The following is a 5,790-nucleotide window of genomic DNA, read 5'->3' as shown; positions in this document are numbered from 1 at the left end:
TTTGGACAAGGCATGTTAGTCTGGTGCTGTTGTCCTCAGAATGTTGGGACGTATGGTCCTGCCAGACAGTACATGCGCTCATTGGCGCCCCCTCCAGGTGGTGGCGCCCTAGGCGACCGCCTAGCTTGCCTATGCCTAGAAACAGTAAAATAATTAAGCCATTTAAACAGGGTACAGTACCCTGTTTAAATGACTTAATTAATTTATTAATATTACAACAAGATAAGAGCTGGAGGAAAGCACAAAATAGCAAAAAACTGCCAGACCTCAAAGTCGTAAATCAAACCCCAACAGGCGAGGCAAGATACAAGACATCTTGAATCCCCTCTTGCCAAGAGTTTATCATGACCTTTAAAGATGTTCTGGTCGTGTACTTTATCCTAAATAAATGGAGGTGACATTTTTGAGATTATTCGTTTATCTCTGTTCTGTAAACCAGCAAAGAAAGAAAAAATAAATCACAATTCCCTTGGGGCGGCCCGGTTCACACATTTTTGCTTAACGCTGTGCCATCTTGCAATTATGTAAACATGCACTAGATACCTGTTTGCACATTGCGATGCATCTCACTGTTCATTTTGCTGCGCTGCAAGAACGTAATGCGAATTCTTACCTTTAAATGAAGACACATTGAACCACACAGAGTCACATAGAAATGTTCAAAGAGTTTATTACAGAAATCGCAGTAGAGGCACTACCTCACATATATAGGCACTGAACTACTGAACTGGACTCGCAATTGTGTGTCAACACGGTTCAACACAATTCAGATTTAAATCCAGACCATGTTAATCCATCTATAAATTTCAAGTGAAGTTCTCTATGTGATGTGCAGCTCGAATATCTGCTATAACATACAATGGGGGATTTAACCGGTGCCAGCGATTTCACAGATATTCTGTGCAGTTCATATATTGCTTTCTAACTCTTCATCCTGCTGACATTATTAAAGGTGCTGTAAGCAGTTAGGAATCTGGGAATACCACACATAAATGTAACTGTAATCTGACAGATATCACTGAAATAGGTGTCCTGAGAAATCACACCAGTCTCTGTGACAGCGCTAGATTCTGGAAACAAAAAACACAATTAAACATTCAGGGCGCGCCAGCACTATTTTAGCTAATCACAAACACAGCACATTCGTGTCTTTTAACGGTTAAGTAAAAAAAAAAAAAAAGAGAAATAGTGAAATGCTAGCACTTACAGCACCTTTAAAGGGATAGTACACTCAAAAATCAAAATTCTGTCATCATTTACTCACCCTCATATCATTCCAAATCTGTTTGGAATTTCTTCTGTGGAATACAAAAGGAGATCATTTGAAAACTGTCTCTGAGGTTTTTTGTTTAATACAATAAACGTTTTGGACCCCATTGACTTTCAAAATGCCTTCTTTTGTCAGTCATACAGATTAAGAATGATGTGTGTAAATGATGCCAGAATTAACATTTTTGGGTGAAATATCCCTTTAAGCCAGGCAAATGAAATTTATTTCAAACCATAAACATTTTACATAAAGCTTCAACCAACAGCCATCAACAACCTAGTTATGAATAAATGTCCTAGCTCACACAGGTTCATGTCTACAGTGCTCATACAACATCAAATCTATAGTCCCATAGTTCTTCACAGAATAAACGTGGATAACAGTTACCTGTTTTTTCAAAGTGTAACAACAGAGGTTGATTCAGTGCATGGTCGACAACAGTACGCTAGAGGGTAAAACAGCTTTCGCTGTGTGGATGGGTGCAGTGTAATCTCATGGGACATTGTGAGTTCCCCTGGGCCAAACGTGTGTCTCTGCTCATCTACCTCAGTGTGAAACAATCCTCCATTGCAATATTTCAGATGTGGAAAAACATGAACTAAAATGGCATTTTCTGCTCAGGGCTAAAACCGAGACTTATCTATCTAGATTAGAGATAATGTGGATTTTGATTGATTTTCTTATGGAGATTATGAGTCAGAAACTGAAATGCGCCCAGAGTATTGGCACTGCATGTTGAAGACTGTCAGAGGCCATCAGCTACCACTAGTACACCACTACATGACAGCACAACATCATAAAAAAACAACAGACCATCTCAACAGCTGCTCAGATTACAGGTCAACATGACAGCCTCACAAAGCAACAAAACAAACAGGTTAACCCACGAAACTGCATTTAGTTCAACAACCCACCACAGAGAATATTCAGAACATGGAGAAACATGAAAAATCACTGCGAAACAACTGCTACTTAAGAGTTTAGGTGATCATACTCTGTGTTTACTCCAAAGTGATTTACATACAAATAAGGGTAAAAGATGAAATGCTTTTGAACATGTTTATATAATAAAAAGTCCAACAATTTGAATTCCCTAAAGTAATTTAAAGCACTGTGGAGAGGTCTGAACGACACCTTTGAAATTGAGTAAAACATTTCGCACCTCTAGATATGAAAATATGAGCTCACTTCACCCACATTCGCCAGCGCTCAGACTGTGGTCAAATGAATTCAGAAAACAGGATGTTTAACATATTACAATTCTTTTTCATTTCGTAGAGGCAGTAGAAATGAGACTTGAGCAAAAGCGAAAAATACTCTGCCAAGATGAGTCATGTGTCATGTTGCAGAATTCGTAGACAAGAAAAAAATAAAGGTATATTTCTCTCTGCATTATCTCTTTCCCTCAGATCATCTATTCACACGTTGTCGTCTCTTGCGGTGCTGGAGGGTGTTTCAAATGTGTACCTCTGTGATATTTAACCTCACATAAAGCAAAGCGAAAATGAACTCGCTATTTCAGTTAGCCTGCAGCAGAACCTACATTAATGAGACCAAAGATAAAATAAAATAAAAATTAAATTAAATAAGAAAGCTCATCTCCGGGCATTGTCACATATCTTCCAGTCCTCTGTTGTCTGCGAGCATGGCTGTCATGGCTTCATACAGGCAGAAATATGTCTATTCCCACTTTAAAACAATGCACATGATCACCATCTGCCAGCACAACATCACAGTCATGGGGGAGGCATATATCTAAAACAAGTATGTGGATTGTATTTGTTGTTCCTTTGATTCTAATGTTTCTAGGAGGCATTTTAATGCTGCATGTAAACCAAACTAACATTCAATCCTCACCATCCCAACCAAAAACACACAAAGAGCCATTTGCACTCAAACAATGATCAGTAGGAATATGTATGAACATCTTATTATGCCCTCGGGCACCATATCGCCCAATAACAACAGGTCAGCAAACCATCTGAGACCAGAACGTGATGATAATCGGTGAGTGGGTGCACATATTTATACAAACACACGCAGACCAGATAAATTAAACCCTCACTGACCTCTCATAGCAAATATGCACCTGAATTTAGTGCATTCAAACCTGTCACTAAGCATTGTGAATTCCTGACATGCATGAGTTCTTTTTTCGGCATGCTAAATGAGCTCAGTGACCCGATACCCTTGTCAAATCATCAGTGGGGGCAATACAAGACCCTCACAGGGCATCAGTGAAGCAAAAACGAGGCATATGAGGTCTACGTCAAGGGTTTTATCTCATCAAAAATTACAGGAAGTGAGCCCTCTGTCCTCCTCCACGTCCCCTGAGAGCGTTCATCTCTCGCCCTGTAAATGGGTCACTCAGAAACAGTCAATGCGAGCCGTGAATCGCAACTACATTGACTAGATTTAATTAGCTCTTACCCTGAAGAAACAACTTCTGATTAAAATATGAATATCACAGCATGTGAACTCGAGCTGCGAACACATTTCCTGTGTTGAATGTGCTGAGCGATCTTGGAAATTTGCTCAGTTGATTTATTAAGAATTTATAAAATTGTAGTGTCTGATAATTTAGTGTCAAGGTTTTCCTCATACAGCACACTCCAGAAGAAAAACACACTTTGTAAACTTTGTCCAAACTGCATTAGTATTAAAGGAATGTTCTGGATTCTATACTATATAGAAAGTGCTCTTTCCACAGAAAATATTTTTCGACTTGTTCATCAGCAAATAAAAACAAATATGATAGCTTATATATTTACAGCAATGGATTTCACAGTGGTCAGTTTGTAGGGGAGGGCATTACACTGTAGGATCAACATAAAAAAAAAATTTTTTTGAAAGTGTAACCAAAAAAATTAAACATATTCATGCCAACATGAGATTACATTAATTTGAAAGTTATATTGAATATTTCAAATTCTAACATAACCATTTAAAGAAGGTGTTTTGAAAAACAGACCTACTTATACATGTTTTTTTTTATTATGGGCTATGGTGACAAAAGCTCCAAAAACTATGGCAGGGTTTGCACTCCTATTGACCAGAGAATTTGGGATAAGGACTCTTTAAAATAAGAAGTCATTTTACATGACAACAATACAAATGTAAAAATTATTTATATTTATGTTTGGGGTCAGTCATTTTTTTTAAATAATACTTTTATTCACCAAGGATGCATTAAATTGATCCAAAGTGACAGTTAATGCATTTATAATGTTACCAAAGATTTCTTTGTGAAATAAATGCTGTTTTTAAAAACTTTCTATTCATAAAAGGATCCTGGAAAAAAAATGTATCACATTTTCCACAAAAAGCACAAGCAGCACAACTGTTTTCAACATCGAAAATAATAAGAAAGGTTTCTTGAGCAGCAAATCAGCATATTAGAATGATTTCTGAAGGATTATGTGACACTGAAGACTGGAGTAATGATGCTGAAAATTCAGCTTTGCATCACAGGAATAAATGACATTTTAAAATATATTAAAATACAAAAGAGTTATTTTAAATAGTTAAAAACATTTCACTATATTACTATTTTACTTAATATTTAATCAAATAAATGCAGTCTTCGTGAGCTTAAGAGACTTCTTTCAAAAACACTAAAAATCTTAACAGGTTAAATAACAGATTTTTGTACAGATTAATAAATAAAAAAACACTTTAATAAAAATACATGCCTTGCCCCTTAAATGTCCATTGCAAGAGCATTACTGTAAACACATTTTTTTTGCTTGTTTTAAGGGACACATTAAAATAATAATCTGTGCTAATGGACAGTATTTATCAGATACTTTCAAGCTAAACCTGTTTTGAACCCAGAACCTTCCTTTAATTAACCAGCTAGATGAACCATGTACTCCTCCATCTCCCCTGTCTCATGCTACAGTGAGAAATCAGTGATTTGCCGCTATAAGAGTTGCTCTTTCCACGCATAACAATGCTCAATTTCACACGTGCATGGCTGTGAAAGTACAAAAACACACACACATACACGCATCCGCCTCCCATTTCTGAAGTCTTGTGAAGAAGATCCTCTGTTTGTCAATCGTACAAAAAGTGCTAAACGTGCTACCTCAGACGGGTGCTGTGGCAGCGTTGTGGATATGGCCCTAAGTTCCTCTTATTTTGCCAGAAAATTACCCTGCTTTGATACTGAAAAATGCTGTACAGTTCAAAGGCGCCTGGAGTGTTGCGTGTGCCTGTCTGTGTAGGTCTGCACATCTATCTATCTATCTATCTATCTATCTATCTATCTATCTACAAAAAGTGCTAAACGTGCTACCTCAGACGGGTGCTGTGGCAGCGTTGTGGATATGGCCCTAAGTTCCTCTTATTTTGCCAGAAAATTACCCTGCTTTGATACTGAAAAATGCTGTACAGTTCAAAGGCGCCTGGAGTGTTGCGTGTGCCTGTCTGTGTAGGTCTGCACATCTATCTATCTATCTATCTATCTATCTATCTATCTATCTATCTATATATATATATATATATACTAATATATTTAT

This window comes from Sinocyclocheilus grahami, unplaced genomic scaffold (genome assembly GCF_001515645.1).
Source record: "Sinocyclocheilus grahami isolate Dianchi unplaced genomic scaffold, SAMN03320097.WGS_v1.1 scaffold824.1, whole genome shotgun sequence".
NCBI classification, from domain to species: Eukaryota; Metazoa; Chordata; class Actinopteri; order Cypriniformes; family Cyprinidae; genus Sinocyclocheilus; species Sinocyclocheilus grahami.
Note: the sequence above shows the minus strand (reverse complement) of the source record.